The 26,091-nt window shown below is 42.9% G+C and overlaps 1 protein-coding gene and 1 long non-coding RNA gene across 2 annotated transcripts in view; one reads left to right on the top strand and one right to left on the bottom strand.

Moving 5' to 3' along the window:
- Nucleotides 1-26,091, bottom strand: part of LOC140716482 (complement C1q tumor necrosis factor-related protein 3-like) — a 77,632-nt gene that overhangs the window by 18,595 nt on the left and 32,946 nt on the right. The gene's annotated exons all lie outside the window — the stretch shown is intronic.
- Nucleotides 20,097-24,531, top strand: LOC140716502 (uncharacterized). Its single transcript, XR_012096306.1, has 3 exons — nt 20,097-20,150; nt 20,237-20,302; nt 24,484-24,531. It is a non-coding gene; the product is annotated as an uncharacterized lncRNA (long non-coding RNA).

The raw sequence follows: 26,091 nt of genomic DNA, 5'->3' as shown, positions 1-26,091 counted from the left end.
AAGCCCGCAAAACCAACTGTTTCCAGAATCACAAGACAGAGCAACAATATCCTGATTGGCTAACATGAAGCCACAGTCCTGTTATCTCCAGCCATAACCCAAACATTGCTGCTACAGAGAAACCATTACTGCAGCAGTGAACATTGCAAAAAAACCATTACATTAGCAGTGAAACCTTACCATGCATTACAATCCTCTATCCTGGGCAGAGAGCATTGATCTATTTTCTGTATTAGGTTGATGGTAACTTTTAAATCACCACACATCCTGACAGACCCATCCTTCTTGGGTACTGGGGCCACTGGTGTTGTCCATAGACTCCACTGTCATACAGGCAGTTCAAAAGCACAGCTCCAAAAGGGAAGTTGCAGGCTATTGATTGCGGTGATGATTTAACAGAAGTGCTATTAATAGAGTAGTTAGTATTAGTTTTGTTTGTTGCCAGCAAGTTATCACTGTGTTTTACTGACGCCATCTTAAACCGGGGCATGTCATTCCCACAGGAGTTATCTTTTCTCCAGTGTAATTTCTAAGTAGGATATCTGCAGGCTTCAGTTCTGTGTCTTTGAAATGCTGTTCAAATTTATTTTGTGAAATGATTGAAACAGCTGAGTCAGTGTCCAATTGCATGTTAATTAATTTGCTGTTCACATCTGGTGTAAGCTAGATTGCTTGTCTCTTGTTAGCTTTGCAAATCTCAAAGCTACTCAGTCCTGTGTCACTCTCATCATTATCAGATTTTTCTTCAACAGCATGCAGATTAGAGCTTTTTTATGAAACTGCAACTTGACTTTCTATCTTTTTCTCTTCCCTGTGCAGTCCATTGATTTTGTCTGCCTGATGTTCATTTTCACCCCTGACTGTAACTCAATCACATCTCTGACTGATGTTTCCATTGATACAGCAATTTCAACTGCTTCGTTAGTTAGGAGACATTTTCAAATTTTTTCTTGTGAATAGCTTTGTGAAGGGCAGATCATGCCTAACAAGCCTGATAGAGTTCTTTGAGAAGGTGACCAGGTATATAGAGGAGGGTAGTGCAGTGGATGTGATCTACATGGATTTTAGTAAGGCATTTGACAAGGTTCAACATGGTAGGCTTATTCAGAAAGTCAGAAAGCATGGGATCCAGGGAAGTTTGGCCAGGTGGATTCAGAATCGGCTTGCCTGCAGAAGGCAGAGGGTTGTGGTGGAGGGAGTACATTCAGTTTGGAGGGTTGTGACTAGTGGTGTCCCACAAGGATCTGTTCTGGGACCTCTACTTTTCATGATTTTTATTAACGACCTGGACGTGGGAGTGAAAGGGTGGGTTGGCAAGTTTTCAGATGACACAAAGGTTGGTGGTGTTGTAGATAGTGTAGAGGATTGTCGAAGACTGCAGAGAGACATTGATAGGATGTAGAAGTGGGCTGAGCAGTGGCAGATGGAGTTCAACCTGGAGAAGTGTGAGGTGGTACACTTTGGAAGGACAAACTCCAAGGCAGAGTACAAAGTAAATGGCAGGATACTTAGTAGTGTGGAGGAGCAGAGGGATCTGGGGGTACATGTCCACAGATCCCTGAAAGTTGCCTCACAGGTAGATAGGGTAGTTAAGAAAGCTTATGAGGTGTTAGCTTTCATAAGTCGAAGGATAGAGTTTAAGAGACGCGATGTAATGATGTAGCTCTATAAAACTCCAGTTAGGCCACACTTGGAGTACTGTGTCCAGTTCTGGTCACCTCACTATAGGAAGGATGTGGAAGCATTGGAAAGGGTACAAAGGAGATTTACCAGGATGCTGCCTGGTTTAGAGAGTATGGATTATGATCAGAGATTAAGGGAGCTAGGGCTTTACTCTTTGGAGAAAAGGAGGATGAGAGGAGAAGTGATAGAGGTGTACAAGATATTAAGAGGAATAGACAGAATGGATAGCCAGTGCCTCTTCCCCAGGACACCACTGCTCAGTACAAGAGAACATGGCTTTAAGGTAAGGGGAGGGAAGTTCAAGGGGGATATTAGAGGAAGGTTTTTCACTCAAAGGGTGGAGTGGTTGGTGCATGGAATGCACTGCCTGAGTCAGTGGTGGAGGCAGATACACTAGAGAAGTTTAAGAGACTACTAGACAGGTTTATGGAGGAATTTAAGGTAGGGGGTTATATGTGACGCAGGGTTTGAAGGTCAGCACAGCATTGTGGGCTGAAGGGCCTGTAATGTGCTGTACTATTCTATATTCTATATTCTTGTAAGATCCCACAATCTACATGGTCCCTTAGTGCATCGTTAAGCCCATTGCTGAACTGACAATGCTCAGACAGATTTTTTCAATTCAGCCAGGGAAGCTGAAATGGAATTCCCTTCCATTTGATTCTGCTAATGAAACATAAAGTGTTCTGCAATCAACAATGGTTTCAGTTCTAAATCTACCTGCCTTAAAAAAACCACTTCAGAATGTGTTATTTCATTAGATGCGGAGAAAGCATTTGATAGAGTTGAATGGCCTTACTTATTTTATGTGCTGGAGAAGTTTAATTTCAGTCCGACCTTTATTTCTTGGATTAAACTGATTTATCAAACTCCAGTAGCCTCGGTGTTTACTAATAATCAAAGATCTCCATTTTTTCATTTATTTCGGGGCACTAGACAAGGTTGTCCTCTTAGTCCATTACTATTTAACATTGCTTTAGAACCTTTGGCAATTGCCATCAGAGAATCACAGGATATTTTGGGTATTAATCGTGGAACAGATATTCATAAGGTATCTTTGTGTGCAGATGATTTATTATTATTCATCTCTAACCCTGAGAAATCTATTCCAGCAGTCTTATCATTGTTGGCTCAATTTAGTGAGTTTTCTGGGTATAAGTTAAATCTTAATAAGAGTGAATTGTTTCCTTTGAATAGACAGGTCCCAAGCTATGGTATTTTACCTTTTAAATTAGTTAATGACTCTTTTACTTACTTAGGGATTAAAATCACAAAAAACCATAAAGAATTATTTGGGTTTAATTTTCTACCCTTAATTGATCAGATTAAATGCTTGTTTACTAAGTGGTCACCATTATCTTTATCTCTGATAGGTAGGATTAATGCTATTAAGATGGTTATTTTACCTAAATTTCTATATATTTTTCAAGCGGTACCAATTTTTATTCTGAAATCTTTTTTTACTAATGTTGATTCAAAAATTTCCTCATATATATGGCAGAATAAAAATCCCAGATTAGGTAAAACATACTTACAGAAGACAAAGAAGGAAGGTGGGTTGGCATTACCCAATTTCAGATTTTATTATTGGGTAGTTAATATTAGATATTTGTTATGTTGGTTGAAAGAATGGGATGGTCCTTTTTGCCCTCATTGGGTGAGTTTGGAAACTAAATCGATACCAGGTTATGCTCTGGGGTCTATTTTAGGGACATCTCTCCCTTTTGCTCTTTCTAAATTGCCGAAACGAATTGACAACCCGATAGTTAAATATACCTTATGTATATGGTTTCAATTTCGGAAATTTTTCGGGTTGACTCAATTCGTTTTAAATAGTCCTATTGTATCTAATTGTTTTTTCCACCCCTCAATTATAGATCAAGCTTTTTTGGCTTGGAAAACTAAGGGTTTATTAAGATTTTCTGATTTATTTTCGGACAACTGTTTTATGTCTTTTGAGCAATTATCTAATAAATATAATTTGCCTAGATTTCATTTTTTTAGATACTTACAGGTTAGGCATTTTTTAAGTATGGTACTTCCTACGTTTCCAAATTTTGTGTCTTCAGATATTTTGGAGAGTTTGTTTGAATTAAACCCTTCTCAAAAAGGGATTATATCAAAACTTTATAATATAATTATGAAGATATGTTCGGTGCCCTTTGATAAGACCAAAAATGATTGGGAAAGAGAGCTCAATCTTATTATTCCTATTGAGAATTGGGATAGAATTCTTCAATTAGTTAATACATCATCTATATGTGCCAAACATTCATTAATACAATTCAAAGTTGTACATAGGGCCCATATGTCCAAAGATAAATTAGCTCATTTTTATTCTTATATAAACCCTATTTGTGACAGATGTCAATTAGAAATCGTGTCTTTAACTCATATGTTTTGGTCATGTCCGCTTTTGAAAAAATATTGGAAAGATATTTTTGATATTATCTCTGAGGTATTGAACATCGATTTACAACCCCATCCTATTACCGCAATTTTTGGTTTACCGATGATGGACTCACTCCATTTATCTCCTTCCGCCTGTTGAATGATTGCTTTTCTCACTTTGATGGCTAGAAGATCTATTTTGTTGAATTGGAAGGAAATTAATCCTCCCACGGTATTTCATTGGCTTTCTCAAACTATGTTATGTCTAAATTTAGAAAAAATTAGAAGTGCTGTATTTGATACTTCTATTAAATTTGAAAAGATATGGAGACCATTTATTCAATATTTTCATATGATGTAATATGGCCCTGTGCCAAGCTTATTGGTTTTTTCAGCTTTAATCGTATGTATGTTGAGAGGATCGGAGTTGACGACGTTGATGTTTATGTATTCTTGTGAGATACTATAAACAGCCCTTTTTTTTCTCTTTTTTTTTAGTTTTTTTTTCTTTTTTTGCTTCCTTTTTTTTCCCTTAGATATTAGATTAGTAGGTTAGTCAACTTTGCATATATTTTTTTTCTTTTTTTATATTATATATTATGAAATATCTAGATTTACCTTGTTCATATATATACTATATGGTTCATGTTTTGGGAAAACTTGCTTATACTGTATTCATTGCTTATGTATTCCTTCATGTGTAATGGGAATTTGTATGTTTGTAATCCCTTTATTAATATATTAATTGTATTTTGTTCATAATATTATTAATACTAATAAAAAGATTGAAAAAGAAAGAAAAAGAAAGGAAACTATAGGCCAGTTAGTCTGACCTCAGTAGTTGGGAAGATGTTGTATTTGATTATTAAGGATCAAGTTTTAGGGTACTTGGAGGCACATGATAAAATAGGCTGTAGTCAGCATGGTTTCCTCAAGGGAAAATCTTGCCTGACAAATTTGTTGGAATTCTTTGAAGAAATAACAAGCAGGATAAACAAAGGAGAATCCGTTGATTTTGTGTACTTGGATTTTCAGAAGGCCATTGACAAGGTGTCATACACGAGGCTGTTTAACAAGCTACAAGCCCATGGTATTACAGGATAGATACTAACATGGATAAAACAGTAGCTGATTGGTAGGAGGCAAAGAGTGGGAACAAGGGTGCCTTTTCTGGTTGGCTGCTGGTGACTACTGGTGTTCCACAGGGGACTATGTTGGGACCGATTCTTTTTATGTGATATGTCAATGATTTGGATGATCGAATTGATGGCTTTGTTGCAAAGTTTGCAGATAATATGAAGATAGGTGGAGGGACAGGTAGTTATGAGGAAATAGAGAAGTTACAGAAGGACTTAGACAGATTAGGAGAATGGGCAAAGAAATGGCAGTTGGAATACAGTTTCTGAAGTGTATGATCATGCACTTCGGTAGAAGAAATTAAAGGATTGATTAATCTCTAAATAGAGAGAAAATACAAAAAACTGAGGTGCAAAGGGACTTGGGAGTCATTGTGCAGGATTCCCTAAAGGTTAATTTGTAGGTTGAGCCTGTGGTGAAGAAGGTTATCATTCATTTCAAGAGGACTAAAATATTAAAGCAAGAATGTAATGTTGAGACTTTGTAAAGCACTGTAGAGGCCTCTTTGGAGCATTGTGAGCAGTTTTGGGCCCCTTATTTTAGAAAGGCTGTGCTGAAACAGGAGAAGGTTCGAAAGAGATTCACAAAAGTGATTTCAGGATTGAACGGCTTGTCATATGAAGAGCGTTTGATGACTCTGGGCCTGTATTCACTGGAATTCAGAAGAATGAGGGTGATCTCATTGAAACCAATTGAATGGTAATGGCCCTCGTGGGAGAATCTAAAACCAGTGGACACAGTCTTAAAACAGAGAGGCGTCCTTTTAGAACGGAGATGAGGAGGAATTTCTTTAGCCAGATGATGGAGAATCTGTGCAATTCTTTGCCATAGTCAGCTGTGAAGGCCAAGTCTTTATATATACTTAAGGCAGAGGTTGATAGAGTTTTGATTGGTCAGGGCATGAAGGGATACAGGGAGAAGGCAGGAGTTTAGGGCTGAAAGAAAAACTGGAGCAGCCAAATCTGCTCCTATATTTTATGGTGTTACGATTCCTCTCTCCCTGCCCTGTTACCACTCAATCCACACTCGAGACCCACATCAGAATGAGGTTTATCATCACTCACATACAGTATGTCATTAGATCTGTATTTTTTTGAACTGCATACAGTGCGGTACATAAAATTACTCCAGTACTGTGCAGAAGACCTGGGCCCTGCCTGTATATATGTACCTCAAACTTTTGCACAGTACTGCACAGGTACAATGAAAAGCTTTCTTGCAGCAGTATCATGGGCACATACGTAGCATCAGATAAGCTGCGTCCACGAGACAGGACCTTAAATTAGGCATAAATTATAATGACTTTTTTACAAGAAATGACAAACTAAAAACAAAATAAGTCCAATTTGGAGCAAAGGTGGTCACGGTGCTGCTGTGTACATGTGAGACAGGTACAGTAAATGGTCAGGCACTAAAGTACGTTGATGAACAGAGAGTCCTTGGGGTTTATGGACATTGCTCCATGAAAGCTTGCAATGCAGGTCATTAGGGTGGTGGAGAAAGCATACGGCATTCCAGCCATAGGTTAGAGCAAGAATATAAAAGTTGATATGATATTTTATAGCATTAGAGCACGCTTGGAGTACTGTGTGCAGTTCTGGTTACCATACTACAGGAAGGAAGTGGTTAGCGTGGAGAGAGTGCTTTGTAGATTCACTAGCATGTCGCCTGGGATGGTGGCATCAGATAAGAAGCATTCACGAGAAAAGACAATATGTTAAGCTTAATTTAGAATCATAATCAGTTTTATTATCACCAGCAAATATTGTGAAATTGGTTAACTTAGCAGCAGCAGTACAATGCAATAAATGATAAGTATAGAAATAAAAATAATTAAATCAATTACAGTACAAATATATATATCAATTGAATGGTTAGATTATAAAAAATAAATAATATAAAAAACAGTGAGATTGTCTTCATGGTTCAATGTCCATTTACGGCAGAGGGGAAAAAGCTGTCCCTGAATCGCAGAGTGTTTGCTTTCAGTCTTCTGTACCTCCTACCTGGCGGTAACACAATAGCCACTGCTCTACATACTGTCCTTACACATCTGGAGAAGAAAGATGCTTATGTGAGAATGCTGTTCTTGGACTACAGTTCAGCATTCAACACCATAGTTCCATCCAGGCTTGACAAGAAGCTCAGAGACCTTGGTCTTGACCCTGCCTTGTGCAGTTGGATCCTGGACTTTCTGTAGATCGCCAGCAGGTTGTAAGAGTGGGCTCCCTCACCTCCAACCCTCTGACTCTCAATACAGGAGCCCCTCAGGGCTGTGTACTGAGTCCCCTCCTTTACTCCCTGTATACCCATGACTGTGTCACCATCCACAGCTCTAACCTACTAATTAAATCTGCCGACAACACTACATTCATTGACCTATCTCAAAAAATAACGAGATGTCCTACAGGGAAGAAGTCATCTCTCTGACACAGTGGTGTAAAGAAAACAACCTCTCCCTCAATGTCACAAAACAAAGGAGCTGGTTGTGGATTAGAGGAAGAATGGAGACAGGCCACTGGACTGATTAACTCACGCTGATTTGAGTGTGCTCTATGTTAGATTGACTGAATTACTTATTATAAATTACTATGATTGCAAATTGCACATTTAGACGGAGATGTAATTTCAAAATGTTTACTCCTTATGTATGTGAAGGGTGTAAGAAATAAAGTCAATTCAGTTCAATTCACAATGTGAAGAGGGCATGTCCTGGATGATGGGAGTCATTAATAATGGACGCTGCCTTGCTCCTTGAAGATGTCTTCGATACTATGGAGGCTAGAACCCAAGATGAAGCTGAATAATTTTACAACTTCCTAATTTTACAAGTCCTGCTGGAGGATTTAGGCCCGAAATGTTTTCTGTACCTTTTTCCATAGATGCTGCCTGGCCTGCTGAGTTCCTCCAGCATTTTGTGTGTGTTGTTTTGGATTTCCAGCATCTGAAGATTTTCTCTTGTTTGTGATTTGCTTACAACTTTCTGTAGCTTCTTTCAGTCCTATGCAGTAGTCCCCCCAGTCAGACAATGATGCAGCCTATCAGAATTCTCTCCATGGCACATCTATAGAAGGCTTTCAGTGTTTCAGGAGACAAACCAAATCTTTTAAAACTCCCACTGAAATACAGGTGCTGTCTTGCCTTCTTTCTAGCTGCATTGATAATACAAATTATAACGAATGTTTACAGGAAATAACTAAAAACCACAAAGGTCTATTTTGGTGCAAAGGTGGTCACAGAGTTACTGTGTCTGTGTCAGACATGTACAATAAATGGTATGGCACTAGAGAATACAGATGGACAGAGTGACCTTGCACTTTAAGGTCACATCTACGTGAAAGTGGCAACGCCGGTGGATAGGGTGGTGAAGAAGGTATATGGTGTTCAAGAATATAAAAGTTGGTTTGTTATCTTGCATCTTTACAAAACAGAGTTAGACCACACTTGGAATACTGTTTACAGTCAGACAACACGTGGAATATCATGTACAGATTGACTACACATGGAGTATTGTCTATGGTTAGACAACTTTTTGAATGATGTGTAGAGTTGGGCCACACTTGGAATATTGTCTACGGTTAAATCACACTTGGAATATTAGACAAACCTTGGTGTTCTGTCTATAGTTACGCCATGCTTGGAGTACTGTGTACAGTTAGACCACTCATGGAAAAACATGTGCAGTTAGACAATAGGGACAAATGTGTACAGTTAGACCACACTTGGAATATTGTGTACAGTTAGACCACACTTGGGACACAGTGTACAGTTAGACCACACTTGGTGTACTGTATATGGTTGGACCACACTTGGAATATTGTGTACAGATAGACCACACGGTCTGCTGTGTACAGTGGGACCACACCTGGGTCAGGGCCATCTCAGATCCAGTCCACAGCACTTTGGAGGGGAAGGAAGAGCAGCCAGATGTCTTCTCGCAGGTTGGTACCAATGACACAGGAAGGAAAAGCAAAGAGATCCTAAAGAGAGAATTTAGAGAGCTAGGCAGAAAGCTGAGAGGCAGGACCCCCAGGGTAGTAATTTCTGGATTGTTACCTGTGCCACATGCCAGTGAGGGTAAAAACAGGATAATTTGGCATGTTAATGCATGACTGAGAAGCTGGTGCAGGGGCCAGGGCTTCACGTTCTTCGATCGTTGGGATCTCTTCTGGGGGAGTTATGAACTGTTCAGGAGTGACAGGTTGCACCTGAACCCAAGGGGGACCAATATTCTTATGGCCAGGTTTGTTAGAGCTGTTGGGGAGGGTTTAAACTAATTTGGCAGGGAGTGGGAACCAGAGTGAAGGGACTCAGGATAGGACAGATGGTAAACAAGCAAAGATAGCATGCAGTCAGACTGTCAGGAACGACAGACAGATGATAGGACAATATTGCCACTTGCAGAGTGAGTATCAGTGCATTTGCAATGCAGAATCGAAGAGAGAGCAAAAGCAGTACTCAAAGTGTTATATCTCAATGCACGGAGCATAAGAAGTAAGGTGAATGATGTTGTGGAACTTTTACAGATTGTCAGGTGTGATGTTGTAGCCATCACTGAATCGTGGCTGAAGGACGGTTGTAGTTGGGAGCTGAAAGGTGAAGATTATATGTTGTATCTGAAGGAGAGGAAGGTAGGCAGAAGGGGTAGCATGGCTCTGTTGGGAAAAAATGGCATCAGATCAGTAGAAAGATGTGACATGGGACAGGAAGATGTTGAATCCTTGTGGGTAAAAGAACACTGATGGCAGTTATATACAGGCCTCCCAACAGTAGCCGGGATGTGGACCACAGATTTCAACAGGAAATAGAAAAGGTGTGTCAAAAGGGCAATGTTGTGATAATCATGGGAGATTTCAACATGCTGGTAGATTGGGCAAATCAGGTTGGTAATGGATCTCAAGAGAGTGAGTTTGTTGAATGCCTATGAGATGGCTTTTTAGAGCAGTTTGTCGTTGAGCCTACGAGGGGATCGGCTATACTGGATTGGGTGTTACGTAATGAACCGGAGGTGATATGGAAGCTTAAGGTAAAGAAAAACCTTAAAAAGCAGTGATCACAATATGATTGAGTTCAAACTTGAAATTTGATAGGGAGAAAGTAAAGTCTGATGTAGTGGTATTTCAGTGGAGTAAAGGAAATTACAGTGGTATGAGAGAGTTGGCCAAAGTAATTTAGAAGGAGATGCTGGCAGTGATGACAACAGAGCAGCAAAAGAACATAGAACATAGAAATCTACAGCACATTACAGGCCCTTCGGACCACTATGTTGTGTCAACCATGTACCCCACTCTAGAAACTGCCAAGGATTTCCATAGTACAGTCTACTATTTTTCTAAGCTCCATGTACCTATCTAAGAGTCTCTTAAAAAACCCCATTGTATCTGCCTCTACCACCATTGCTGGCTCTGCATTCCGTGCATCCATTGCTCTCTGGGAGAAAAACTTAACTCTGACATCCTCCTTGCACTTACTTCCAAGCACCTTAAAACTATGCCCCTCTTGTTAGCCATTTCAGCCCTGGGAAAATCCTCTGAGTATCGACACGATCATGCCCCTCATCATCTTATACACCTCCATCAGGTCACCTCTCATCCTCCATCACTCCAAGGAGAAAAGGCCAAGTTCACTCAACCAAAAGCTTGAAAAGCTTGAGCATGTAGATATTAAGAAAGAGGATGTGCTGGACTTTTGGAAAGCATCAAGTTGGATAAGTCGCCGGGACCAGATGAGATGTACCCCAGGCTACTGTGGGAGGTGAGGGAAGAGACTGCAGAGCCTCTGGCAATGATCTTTGCATCATCAGTGGGAATGGGAGAAGTTCCAGAGGATTGGAGGGTTGGAGATGTTGTTCCTTTATTCAAGAAAGGGAGCAGAGATAGCCCAGGAAATAATAGGCCAGTGAGTCTTACCTTAGTGAATGGTAAGTTGATGGAGAAGATCCTGAGAGGCAGGATTTATGAACATTTGATATGATTAGGAGTGGTCAGCATGGCTTTGTAATGGGCAAGTTGTGCCTTACAAGCCTGATTGAATTTTCTGAGGATGTGACTAAACACATTGATGAAGGAAGAGCAGTAGATGTAGTGTATATGGATTTCAGCAAGGCATTTGATAAGGTACCCCATGCAACGCTTACTGAGAAAGTAAGGGGGCATGGGATCCAAGGGGACATTGCTTTGTGGATCCAGAACTGGCTTGCCCACAGAAGGCAAAAATTGGTTGTAGAAGGGTCATATTCTGCATTGAGGTCAGTCATTCAGAGAGTGCCTCAGGGATCTGTTCTGGGACCCTTACTCTTCATGATTTTTATAAATGACCTGGATGAGGAAGTGGAGGGATGGGTTAGTAAGTTTGCTGATGACACAAAGGTTGTAGGTGTTGTGGATAGTGTGGAGGGCTGTCAGGGGTTACAGCAGGACATTGATAGGTTGCAAAACTGGGGTGAGAAGTGGTAGATGGAGTTCAACCCAGATAAGTGTGAAGTGGTTCATTTTGGTAGATCAAATATGATGACAGAATATAGTATTGATGGTAAGACTCTTAGCAGTGTGGAGGACCAGAGTGATCATGGGGTCCGAGTCCATAGGACGCTCAAAGCAGCCGTGCTGGTTGACTCTGTGGTTAAGAGGGCATATGGTGCATTGGCATTCATCAATCGTAGAATTGAATTTAAGAGCTGAGTCGTAACGTTGCAGCTATATAGGACCCTGGTCAGACCCCACTGGGTGCACTGTGCTCCGTTCTGGTTGCCTCACTATAGGAATGATGTGGAAGCCATAGAAAGGGTGCAGAGGAGATTTACAAGGATGTTGCCTGGATTGGGGAGCATGCCTTATGAGAATAGGTTGAGTGAACTTGGCCTTTTCTCCTTGGAACGACGAAGGATGAGGGGTGACCTGATAGAGGTGTACAAGATGATGAGAGGCATTCATCATGTGGATGGTCAGAGGCTTTTTCTGCGGGCTGAAATGGTTGCCACAAGAGGACACAGGTTTAAGGTGCTGGGGAGTAGCTACAGAGGAGATGTCAGGGTAAGTTTTTTACTCAGAGAGTGGTGAGTGCATGGAATGGGCTGCTGGCAACAGTGGTGGAGGCAGATATGATAGGGTCTTTTAAGAGGCTTTTAGATAGGTACATGGAGCTTCGTAAAATAGAGGGCTATAGGTAAGCCTAAGGTAAGGACATGTTCAGCACAACTTTGAAGGGCCTGTATTGTACTGTAGGTTTTCTATGTTTCTAACCAATTCTCATAAGGTATGCTCTCCAATCCGAACAGCATCCTTGTAATTCTCCTCTGCACTCTCTCTATAGTATCCACATCCTTCCTGTAGTAAGTTGACCAGAACTGAATACAGTACTCCATGTGGGGTCTGACCGAGGTCTTACATAGCTGTAATGTTACTTCACAGCTCTTGAACTTAACCCCATGGTTGATGAATGCCAACACACCATACACCTCCTTAACAGCACTGTCAGCTTGCGCAGCAGCTTTGAGTGTCTTCTAGACATGAACCCCAAGATCTCACTGATCCTCGGGGTACTCCAGTAGTGGAGATCCCTCTGGACAGAAGAAGAGCAATTTATAAAATGTGATTTAACTGATCTGGAGTTCAAAACTTAGCTTAAGCTGCAGAGACATCAGAATTGCAAACAAATTCATTTAGTGTGACACCAGGAAAATGTGGAAAGAATATGTATCAATGGAGCAGAATCTGTTACAGGTGCTTGCTTCAATGCTGCAAATGTATAATTGGTCTTATCCCAGATTTAATTATCTGATCTGACTTGTGTGTACAGCAATCTGATTTGGGTTTGAGAAAGGCAATATCTGTTATAATTTGAGTTGAACATAAATATATTACAAGCTGTCATAAGTCATGAATGACTGCCGTGATCTGATCTCATTTGTACCTGTGCAATGTGTATGTAGTCACTGAGCAGATACTTTCCCTCACTTAATGAATGACAATGCTGAGTGCAAGTTTTATGAATTAAAATTTTCATGCCATGGTTTTAACTCCTATACCTGTTATGCGATAGGCCTGAGTTGGCGAAATCAGCCTCAACACTGTATCAACACAATCTGACCGGAGTCCTTGAGATTGCTGTGTTGTCCAGGTGGTCTACAGCCATGTGGAGAGCCATTGAGACTGAGTCTGCCATTGATCTATTGTGGCAATTGTCCAGGTCCTTGCTGAGGCAGGAGTTCAGTCTCATCATGACCAGCCTCTCAAAGCATTTCATCACTGTCGATGTGAGTGCTACCGGAAGACAGTCATTAAGGCCACTCACATTATTCTTCTCAGTCACTGGTATAATTGTTGCCTTTTTGAAGCAAGTGAGAACTTCCATCTATAGCAGTGAGAGGTTGAAAATGTCCTTGAATACTCCTGCTAGTTGGTTAGCACAGGTTTTCAGAGACTTACCAGGTACTCCATCAGGACCTTCTGCCCTTCAACAGTACAATATCTTTAAAGACAGCCTAACATCAGCCTCTGAGACAGAGATCACAGGATCATCAGATGCAGCAGGGATCTTCACAGCTGTAGTTGTGTTCTCCCTCTCAAAGCAGGCATAGAAGGTGTTGAGTTGATCTGGTAGTGAAGCATCACTGCCATTCATGCTATTGAGTTTTGCTTTGTAGGGGGTAATGTGTTGTAAACCCTGCCAGAGTTGCCATGCATCCGATGTCGCCTCCAACCTTGTTTGAAATTGTCTCTTCACCCATGAAATAGCCCTCCGCAAATCATACCTGGTTATATAAAGAATTGGTCTTCATAGCTGCACTGCATGAAAATGTTTTCAAATCATGCATTCCTTCAAAAAGACTTGTTCCTCACATCCACCTTCTCTCTTATTTGTCCAAGTTTTAAATTTGTGCATTACTGTGGTAGTTGGAAACAGCTTTACTTTTCTCACCTTATTGAAATAAATCACCATCTTGCTCTCCTCCTGTCAGTGTTCTTTCTCCAAGATCACTACACTTTTCAATTTTAACCTTAAGGCAGAATTCCTTCAGATCTAGAAACATTGTAATCAATTGTCTGTGTGACCCCAATGTCCTTCCTGATGTCTGGTGTCAGAAGTGGGTGCAATTCTTGGGTTGTAGCGTGGAAGCAGGCCCTTCCACTTTGTTCCTTAGTGAGCTAGTCCCATCTGTCCTTGTTTGACTCCCGGTCTCCCACACCTCTTCTATCCATGTACTCATCCAGATGGCTTTTAACTGTTCCTGATGTGCCCACCTCTACCACTACTTCTCACTCCAAATATGCACCACCTTAAACACGAAGGAATTGACCTCATGTGATTTTAAATCTCATATCTTTGATCTTAAACCTACACCATTTTGTTCTTGAGATCCAAAAATGTACCTTTCCTGCCTCATCCCTCTATCTAAGAATTCCAAAATCATGCATGCATTGAAGCCACTCTGACATGCTCCTAGAGCTATTGAGCTGTACAGCATAGATACAGGCCCTTCTGCCCAAAAAGTCCATGTCGACCACTGTAACCAGACAGCTGGATTGAATATCCTGTGTTCGGCCCATATACAAGTTCTTCTTAAATGATGCTATTGTATCTGCCTCACTATCTATCACATTGTGATCTTGCAACTTTTATTTACCTACACTGTACTTCCTCTGTAGCTGTTGCACTTTATTCTGCATTCTGTCATTGTTCTACTTCAATGCACGGTGTAACGATTTGATCTGTGTGAACAGTGTGCAAGACGAGCTCAGTACAGGTGACAAGAATAAAGCAATTCTGATTCCAATTGATCCCCACAACGTAAATCACACACAGCACATGTATCAAAATATTATACAGTCAGTTAATAAAATACAATTCCAAATTAAGCACAGCACAGGTAAACAGTAAACAGTACAGTAAACAGCTCGCTCTTCTAGTGACAAGACCACAATGGTGGCAGGGTATTTATTAGACCCCCAAACTGAGGGAAGAAGCTGTTACCCAGTCTGGCAGCCCAGTCCTGGTGATTCCATACCTCCTTCCTGAACTTGACGCAGTTTGTGTTGAATCTGCCAGTGTAGTCATGAGTCAGCAGTGTGATCAATACCGGGGCAGGCGAAGTCGAGTGATGTATGTCCGTCATCATTTTAAATACTTTTTAAGGTCAGCTCTCATTCACTTACATTCCAAGGAATAAACACTAGCCTTACTAAGTTCCCAATACAACATAGACCCTCTTGTCCTAACAACATTCTTAAGTAGTTGTGATCCAGGTTAGATTGCTTGTTATGTACACACCAAGAAACTTTATGCTCTTTTCTCTCTTCATGGTGGACCCATTGATGTGCAATGGAGAGTGGCTGATGTGTTCCTTCCTGAAGTCCACAATCATCTCTTTCCTCTTATCCACACTGAGACTCAGGCTGTTGTTCTCGTACCATCTGACAAGCCTCTGTACAATCTCTCAGCATACTGACTCGGCATTGTTGCTGATGAGTCCAACCACTGTGGTACCATCAGTGGACATGATGATGCAGTTTGAACTAAACCTGGCAGTGCAGTTGTAAGTCAGCAGCATGAACAGCAGTGGAGCAGGCGAAGTGGAGTGATGTATGTCTGTCATCATTTTAAATACTTTTTAAGGTCAGCTCTCATTCACTTACATTCCAAGGAATAAACACTAGACTGACCAACTTCCCAATACAACATAGACTCTCTTGTCCTAACAACATTCTTTGTGGTCTTTTCGACTCTTCCATGTTGAACATTAATAAAATGCTTTATTTAATGTTCCTCATCAATTGAACATGCAGCATCAATTTCTGAGTGTGCACTCAAAGCATAAAACTCAATCACACCTTCCTCTTTTTACCTGTCCATGGCCTAAACGGCTTATCCAGTTTTCAGTAATGGATAAGCAGAAACATCTTCTTTAATGATTCCTTCCAGTGTAACTACAACTATTTCTTTCTGTACTACAATTGTTGATCTCTGCTTGTCACTATTTATTGCTTTTGTAATTACCATGTATAAGGTGAATTTCATTGCACCCTGGTGTACTTGACAATAAAAACCTGAATCTATTGCCCCCATCTCAAATTTAATTGTATGGCCATAGACGCCATCTATAGTATCTCCTTGGCAAGTGTCAGAGGTGAACTAGTTTGAATATTGTCACATTTCAAAATAAACTTCTGACCACATATCACGTTATCAGGAAAAACACCTCTGTTTTGATTTAATCTCAGTAAAAACAGTAACTGTTTATCCCTGTCTCTAGCCATCGGTAGTGTTCACGGATCTAGACTTTACTATTGCAGCACAATGACTTATTCTTCTTTCCATAATATTGAGAGCATTCAAAGCGCTCATTCCTGTTCACCTGTCTCTCCTGTATTTACAACCTATGTTCGATCCCAGCACCTTGGTGTGAAAATGCATTTGCCGTTGTAGTTTAAACTTTTCAGTGAACTGGAAAAATCTAGTGATACCATTGAAAAGCAACAATAGAAAATACCCAGTGAAATCCAAGAGCACCGTTTGGCTTGAATAGTTTAGCGGAGCCACTTTGTCCAAACTTACTGCCTGTTGGGCTGCTGGCATTGAGGGCAGCAATGAAGATCCTCTATCTCTGGAGTGTTCAGGGCTTCCTTCATCACTTCAACAACTTCCTCTCAGTTTACACTACTGTCAGTCACGCAAGTCCTAGCTGGAGAGAGATTCAGGAATATCGTCTCACTCAGATGTAGAATGATTCTTCATTGCTGTTTCTGTAACAATATTGTTTTACTGGTCAGGTTTGTTAGCCGTGAGCTGAACCCCCGAACTTGGAGGACCAGTGGACCACTCTTAGTCTGCCCTCTACCTTTGACCTGTTTGGCATGTGTGACCCTACCGAGAGCCAAAACATAGAGCCCTACTTCCAGCTAACATAGATCTCTGGGTCATTGAGGTACACAAGCCTCCAAACCCAACGATAAGGTGTGGTACTCTTGGAAAAATGTATCTATGTAATTATGTATAGTTTATGTTCCACGTGTTGTCTGAACCCACATACCTGTGATATTGGTGGATGTATTTCATTGTAACTGTTCCTCATCACACGTGTGCACACGACAATATACTCACCTTGATTTGATATGTATTCCACAGATAGGGTCAAAGGTCAGAATCTTTCTCCATGGTCTGCTATTAAAACAAGAGGGAGTGAGTCGGTTTAAGGAGAGAACAGGGAATTTTGAAGGGGATTAGAGCCAATGAAGGTTTACACAGAGCAGAATTCAAAACCAGATCATTGCACTACAATAGTGTTATACTAACCACAAGGCCACCTGAATGAACAGGTGCACTGGACAGAGTAACGGCAGGTACGATTTAATCCTCGTAAGTGTGAAGCGATACTTCATACTGGGAAGGTCCAGTAAGAGTGGGACAGACAGCAGGAACAGGGTCACCCAGGGGTGTATTGAGCAACAAAGGGATCTTGGTGCACAAGTTCCTGAAGGTGCCAGCACAGGTCAATAATGTGGTGAAGAATATATATGAGATATTTGGATGGACAGATGGCTGAGTGAGAGTCAAGATGGGTAGCTCAAGGTTCCAGGGTACAGAATTCTACGAGCTTGATGAGGGTGGGGTGGTCAGAGAGGGGACTCTTTCTGATCTGGGACATTTCAGTTGTACTTCAAGAGGATCTCCCAGGGAGTGGGGGTGTTGGGGGGTTTCATCCAGTGAGACTTTAGGAGGGGACATGTGAGGTAGTAAGGGAGATGATGCCTTTGATGGGATTGCTGTGCATTTGTCTCCACCAGCAGACCAAGCAGGGTTCAAGCACATTAAGTTCCAGGAGGAATGGCCATTGTGCAGGGCTCATTTTGAGAGTGGCTGTTTTGAGGTCGATATGCAGACGCTTTGACAGGTGAAGCTTTGGTGAGGTGGCTGAGAGGTGAGCAGGTGCAGTCTGTCCAGGTGTGGTGTTTCCTTTTCTTTATCATAACCCAGTGCTAACTGCAGAGGTAGAAATGGCAGTCAGCAGAGTTGTATACCCCTCTGGTGAGATGTGGGAGATCCGTGAACAGTCCAGTGTCTCTGGTGACTGTGTCTGCAGGGAGTGTGTCCAGATGCAGCTCCTCTCAGACCCCGTGGATCGATAGGAACAGAGACTGGGCTCAACAAGTCCTGGCATTTAAATTGTACAAGTACCAGCTCATCCCCTGCACTCGGACCTGGGCCCCACCACAGCGATACTCTCTGGATCACTTCCAGCCCTTACTCAACATTTCCAAATCACTGTGACCCTTAGATGGATCAAAGATCACTCCGGGTTTAGGTGGACAGACTCCTCTTCAACTTCTCTCCACTCCGCTCACTCCAACTTCTCCACTTCCCTCCAACTTCTCCTGGAATATTCCTCGACCTCACTGCTGACTCCATCCTGCACGCACACGTATCAACCCTCAGATCAGCCTCCCCTTCCTTCACCTCTCCATTGCAGTGATCACTGCTGACTCCATCCCGCACGCACACGTATCAACCCTCAGATCAGCCTCCCCTTCCTTCACCTCTCCATTGCAGTGATCACTGCTGACTCCATCCCGCACGCACACGTATCAACCCTCAGATCAGCCTCCCCTTCATTCACCTCTCCATTGCAGTGATCATTTACCACAATTCTGCATATAAAAAGTGCTATTAATAGAGTATTTAGTCAAATTTAATGCTTTGAAAACCACCAGTAGGCCGTCACACACCTTCAGCAGAACCATCTTAAACTGGATGACATTTCTCATTGGTATTTATCGCAGTGAGGATCAGAGAAGGTTCAGGATTCAGGGGAGAGTACAAGGATATCGTGGAATAAGAATTAGGTTTAATATTTCGCAAACACGAGGAAATCTGCAGATGCTGGAAATTCAAGCAACACACACAAAATGCTGGTGGAACGCAGCAGGCCAGGCAGCATCTATAGGGAGAAGTACAGTCGACTCTATAGGAAGAAGCACAGTCAACTGTATTTCTTCTTATAGATGCTGCCTGGCCTGCTGCGTTCCACCAGCATTTTGTGTGTGTTGCCAGGTTTAATATTTGTTATATTTGCAGCAGCAGTACAATGTAATATATGATAAATTTTTAAAACATCCCAGCGTTACAAAGTATGAAGTGTTGGAGGTCCTGAAGCAGATTAGATTGGATGGATATGCCACTGGGCCCTGACTAGTTCTATCTGAAGATGCTGTGGGCAGCAAGGGAGGAGAATGCTGAGGCTCTGACAGACAATTTCTACCTTCCTCAGCCTTTGGAGAGGTGCTGGAAGGTGGGAGGATGGCTCATACTGGGCTGCTATTAAACAAGGGCTGTAATGACAAGCTGGGGTATTACAGCCTGTGAACCGAATACCAGGAGCTGGAAAGATATTGCTGGGGATTCTGAGAGACAGGGTTGCTGTGCATTTGAAAGGCAAGGACTAGAGATAACCAGCATGGTTTTGTGTGTGGGAAATCCCCTTTGGCTCCCAACGCTCTGTGATCACATGGGTGCCTGGTGTTTTTGCCATGCCACCTGACTACACCATAGGACAGTGCCAGCCCGTCCCTGTCATGGTCAGAGGAAGAGAAGGCAAGTTGGGGGAACCCTGGTTGATGCAGAACATCAAAGTTTCCATCAGGTAACAGAGAAACTGTCAGGTGTTCGAATATGGTATTGAAAAATTCACCTGATATTCACAGGTTTCTCCATTCATTCAAGAGATGGTGCTTCCCAGTGTTGACCTTCCAGTATGGACTCAAATTCTCTATGTTCACACCTGCTGTGGCCCAGGATGTGGTTCTGCTTTCATGATAACAGAGAGCTGCTTAACTGAAGGAGGGGGCAGGACTGGTGCAATCAGATGCTTATAAATACCTTCAGCAGTTCTGCAGCAAGTTAGACCAAGACTGGGGGCAAGAGAGAGCATGGCGTCCACAAAACTGGTACAGCTGAGCTGAGCTCACCAAAGTGATGCTTTAATCACTTGGTTCTTTCTGCCTGTCTAACATCTTGTTGATTTATTTTACAGAGATATCTGGTGTGTTTAATCCTCCTTCACTCATGGACATTGGAAAGTCATGGAGAAGATTTCCAGGTGAGAACAAAATCCCCCTCTCTCCATCTTGTTCCCAGCCTTCCTTTGTGTCGACAACTCTGCCATTTCCTCTCTCTGACTCCTGCCTCTGTTTCTCAATGTCTTGGCGTTTCTAGGTAGATTTTAGACTCTGCTGATTAGCCCATTCTGAGTGTCTGCCCCTCTCACTACAACAATTTTTCACACATCACTCCTCTGCAGTCTTGTTGTTTCATTCACTTCCTGCTCTCTGGTCTCTCACTCTCATTCACACTCGCTGCAAGAATGCAGAGACACAGGTGGAGAATATAAAGAGATATCAACCATTTAATTGAATGTGTAAGGGTGTGGAGTTCGATTATGATATGAGACAAACACAGAGCCATTCACGACGGTGGGAAAATGGAAAAAGAAACATTTTAGGCAATGATGTTCATGGGAGCTGGGAGGCTTTGGACACCAATCAGTGAAAGCTAACACACACGTCCAGTGAGCAATTAGCAAGACAAGTAGCATTTCACTGCCAGAGGATCTGAGAACAAGAGGGGAGTCATTTTGCTCCAATTACTTAGTGCCCTTGGGAGACTTACATGGAAATTATTGATTTATTTATGAGATATAGCACAGACTAAGCTCTTCCAGCCCTTTGAACTGCCCCTGATTTAACTCAGCCTAATCATGGGACAATTTACAGTGACCAATTAACCTACCAACCAGTACATCCTTGGATTGTGGGAGGAAACTGGAGCCCCCGGAGGAAACCCGTGCGGTCACAGAGAGAATGTAGAAACTCCTTACAGACAGCAGAAGCTGAACCCGGGTCCCTGACACAGTAAAGCACTGTGCACCACACCTGTCTGCTCTCCTTTATTAAGGAACAAGTTTGGGGGAATACAAGGAAAGTTCACCAGTTTGATTCCTGGGGTCGAAGATTGGTTTTGTGAGGAGGAATTAAAAAAATAGTTCTCAGGTGTAGAAGGACCTTCGGGGTTTGGACACAGAAGACGTGGGGAATAACTCTTACCCCAATGACAAATCAGAATCAGAATCAAGCTTTCATTATCATCAACATATGCTATGAAATTTATTGTTTTGAGGCAGCAGGACTGTGCAAGGCATAAAACATAATTATAAGTTACAATTAGGAATATGTTAAACATAAATAAATAGTGGAAAAAGAGAGCAAAATAGTGAGGTAGTGTCATGGGTTTATGGACCATTCAGAAATCTGATGGCAGAAGGGAAGAACAGTTTCAAAAACTTTGAGTGTGCATCTTCAGTCTCCTGTACTCCTCCACGATGGGAGTAATGAGACGAAGGAATGTCCCGAGTGTTGGGGGTCCTGATTGATGGATGTTGCCTTCCTGTCCGTATCCAGTCTCCCCTCCAAACAAAGTGCTGTCCATCCGGGAGAGAGGTGAAGGAACTTTCTTAACCCCAGAGGGTATGACTCTCTGGAGTTCTCTACCTCAGGGAGATACAGAGGATCAGTCACTGGGTGTATTTCCAAACAGAAATGAAGCGATTTTGAGATTGTTGGAGGCTAAATGGAGACCCAATAGAAGTTTTTAAGCTAATGGGAAGCAAAGGGTGGAATTGCCAAATATGAGAGAGCATGCATGCATGAAAGGTAATGGGGAGGGAGTTTATGGGGGATGTGCAGGGCAGGTTTTGGCACTGACGGTGGTGGAGGACAGGAATGTGCTGCCAGGGTTGGTGGTGGAGCAGATACGAGAGTAACGTTTAAAAAGAATCCGGACAGACACACACATTCACAACAAATGGAGGGTGTGGATCATATTCAGACTGAAGAGATTTAGCTAGCACAGATGATGGGCTGAAGGGCCTTTACCCAGGCTCTCCTACATTCTGCCAAGGCGGTGGAGGGGTATGGGGGTTGGTACAGAAGGGTGTGATGAGGTGTCTGATCAGCTGTGGTGACCCTGACTGGCTGATCATGTTGTGAGATGCTCAGGGGTACAGCCTCCCCACTGTGGATAATCGTCTCCCCGTCTGCCCCCACTCACTCTCTTTTTGAACCTGCTGTCATTACCACTCTCCTCGAGGAACCAGTCCTTGACTCCTGATGATCCACTGGGCAGTCCCTCAACTCCATCTCTTGTTCACTGTGGAGCATCCTTCCAAACCTGTGCCTGCCTTCGATGGGAATTTGTTTAGAATCCGCGATCGTTCAGCCGCTCAACACTATTCCCTGGACAGGCTTTCAGTATACAAGCTCTCTGGTCCTTCCTTCCAGCTTGTCCTGAACCATCCCCCTGACCGGGCTTTGGCCATAGCCGGGCATTTCATCCTGTGTCGTCAGTCGTTCCAGACAGAGGGTATGGGCTACGTGCTGGGCTACCAATTAATGCTGAAAGGTTGCCACCGGTCAGCACGAAGCGGTTGAAACGAATGGCCTGTTTCCATGTGGTACGTTTCTGTGTTCACTCAGACAACCCATGTCCACTCTGACACAGGGCTTTCCGTAGTCCATCACCATCACTCCCTTAGTTACCACTTAGTTTTGAGTTGAGAGTTAAGGGGCAAAAGTTTAGGGGTAACACGAGGGGGAACTTCTTTACTCAGAGAGTGGTAGCTGTGTGCAACGAGCTTCCAGTAGAAGTGGTCGAGGCAGGTTCGATATTGTCATTTAAAAAAATTTGGATAGATGTACGGACAGGAAAGGAATGGAGGGTTACGGGCTGAGTGCGGTCGGTGAGACTAGGTGAGAGCAAGCGTTCGACACGGACTAGAAGGACCGAGGTGGCTTGTTTCCGTGCTGTAATTGTTATATGGTTATATGGTTACCAGTCCATGGTTTCTGTCTCAGTCTCTCTTCCTGTTCTCTCTCTCTCTCTCTCTCTCTCTCTCTCTCTCTCTCTCTCTCTCTCTCTCTCTCTCTCTCTCTCTCTCTCTCTCTCTCTCTCTCTCTCTCTCTCTCTCTCTCTCTCTCTCTCCCCCCAACACACAGATACTCATTCACTCACACACAACTCTGTTGCCCAGTCTCTCTTTACCCCTGACCCTCTCATCCACTCTGTTCCATCTACCTCTCTCACACACACTCACTCTCTCCCCTCTCTGCCTCTCTCCCTCTGTCTTAGTATTTGTCTTTGTTTGCCTCTCTCCTCCTCCCTCTCTCTCTACTCCTTCACCAACCCCTCCTCAATCGATCCTGGATGAGGGGTACACCTGGGAGTTGGCTGAGGATGTGGGAGGTGAAGGATTCGGGCTGTGATGTGACGTGGACAGCGGGGGGAGTGAACAGCTCCTGGGTTACGGTGTCGTAGGGATACTGTGGTCTCTGCTGACAGGGAAGGTGAATATGAAGGGTCCTGCCTCGGGTGCTGAAGGAGTACAGCGTGCTTGACTTTACCAGTCGAGGCGGAGATGAAGAGCCAAAAGATTACACTGCAGTTTTATAAAATCCAGTTTGATTCTGGGTGCTGTATTTCAGGAAGGACGTTGAGGATTTGGAGAGGGTGCAGAAGAGACTTCTGAGAGAATAGACAGCAGACAGGCAGACTCTTTTTTCCCGGGGTTGAAATGTCTAACACCAGAGGGCATGTTTTTCAGTTGAGGGAGTTTAAAGGAGATGGGAGGGACAGGTTTCCCACGCAGAGCGAGTGGGTGCCGGGAATGGTGGTGGAGGCAGATACAGTCGAGGTGTTGACAAGGCATTTTGACAGGTCCATGGATTAGACCCCACCACGATAACCCCCATCCCAGATACCCCATCACCTGTGCCCCACCCTGAGCATCCCCACCCCAGAAAACCCCAATCAGCTCGAGACCCTTCACCCCAAACCATCACCATAAATATCTTCACCCCCAGAGCCTCACTCAAGACCTGTCATCCAGATTCTTCACCTTCAGACACATCACACCCTGATCCCCCACTCTCAGACCCTTCACCACCCGAAGACCCTTCACTCTGACCCTCACCATCCAGACCCTCCAGGACCATCACAGCCCAGAACCCCCAAGCTCAGACCCTTTACCCCAGACCACCACCCCCAGGCACACTGTGGGAGGGGCAGTGTACATCGGGTGAATGAGGTTTGAACATTTGATATTCTTTACTCTGCTACAACCTCAAGTGGAAAATTGACAGTGATTCCCGAAGCTGACTCACCATCCTGAGCAGGACGAAGATCAGAAATGCTGCAGATGTAAATTGTATGAACGTGTTTTTGTTTTAGATGTCTGACTTCGAAACACCTGGACAACAGAATGTTTTGGAGTTTCTCTGAGACCCGGGTCCAGTCTGAGTCCAAGTAAGTTGACTTACACAATAAGGTTTAACTGTAATAAACGAAGAAAATGCCAGTTTGCGGTGTCAGTAATGGGGGGAACGGAGTTAATGTTCCAGGTTAAAGATCTTACATCACAGCTAGGAAAAGTTCAAATAAAGCAAGTTAGAATAATCCTGACAAAAGATCCCGGGCTGAGATATTTGTACAATGGTTAATCACCAGTGACATGCTAGCTGACTGGAGGATAGTGCAAGTAATGATTTTACTTCAGAATGGTGACAACCAAAGACCGGGGAAATATAGGCCAGTAAGTCTGACATCTGTGCAGTAGCTAGTAAGTTACTGGAGAAGATTCTGAGGGATAAGATACACAGACATTTGGAAAGGCAGGAGTTGATTAGGTGTAGTCAGTATGGCTTTGTGCATAGACAATCATGTCTTTCAGACTTAATCAAGCTTTTTGACCAAGAAAGCTGATGAGGGTAGGACAGTAAATAAGACCATAATAAGACCATAAGACGTAGGAACAGAATCCCATCTGGCCCATCGAGTCTGCTCCACCATTCAATCATTGCTGATCCTTTTTTTTCTCCTCCTCATCCCCATTTCCCGGCCTTTCCCCATAAACTTTGATGCAATGTCCAATCAAGAACCTATCAATCTCTGCCTTAAATACACCCAACAACCTGGCCTCCACAGCTGCCTGTGGCAGCAAATTCCACAAATTCACCATCCTTTGGCTAAAGAAATTTCTCCGCTTCTCTGCTTTGAAAGGGCGCCCCTCTATCCTGAAGCTCAGCCCTCTCGTCCTAGACTCTCCCTCCATGGGAAACATTCTTACCACATTGACTGTATCTATGTCTTTCAACATTCAAAAGCTTTCAATGAGATAACACCCTCGTCCTTCTAAATCCAAGCGAATACAGATCATCGCCATCAAAGATTCCTCATATGTTAACCCTTTCATTTCTGGAATTATCTTTCTGAACCTCCTCTGGACCCTCGCCAATCCCTGCACATCCTTTCTAAGATGAGGAGCCCAAAACTGTTCACAATACTCAAGGTGAGGCCTCACCAGTGCCTTATAAAGCCTCAGCTCTTGTATTCTAGACCACTTGAAATGAATGCTAATTTGGCATTTGTCTTCGTCACTATTGACTCAACCTGCAAGTTAACCTTTAGGGTGTTCTGCTCAAGGACTCCCAAGTCCCTTTGCATCTCAGATTTCGGGATTTTCTCCCCATTTAGAAAATAGTCCGCACATTTATTTCTACTACTAAAATCCAGGAGCAAGCATTTTACAACATTGTATTTCATTTACCACTTTCGTGCCCATTTTCCTAATCTTTCCAAGTCCTTCTGCATCCTACCATTCCCTCAAAAGTACCTGCCCCACCACCAATCTTTGTATCATCTGCAAACTTGGCAAGAAATCTAGTCCATCATCTAAATCATTTATATACAGCATAAAAAGAAGTGGCCCCAACACTCACCCCTACGGAACAGCACTAGTCACTGGTGAATGTAATTTTTATGGACTTAGTAAGGCTGATT

Source organism: Hemitrygon akajei, chromosome 2 (assembly GCF_048418815.1).
Source record: "Hemitrygon akajei chromosome 2, sHemAka1.3, whole genome shotgun sequence".
Taxonomy (NCBI): Eukaryota; Metazoa; Chordata; class Chondrichthyes; order Myliobatiformes; family Dasyatidae; genus Hemitrygon; species Hemitrygon akajei.
The sequence above is the reverse complement of the archived record's forward strand: the minus strand, read 5'-3'. Positions and strand labels throughout refer to the sequence as shown.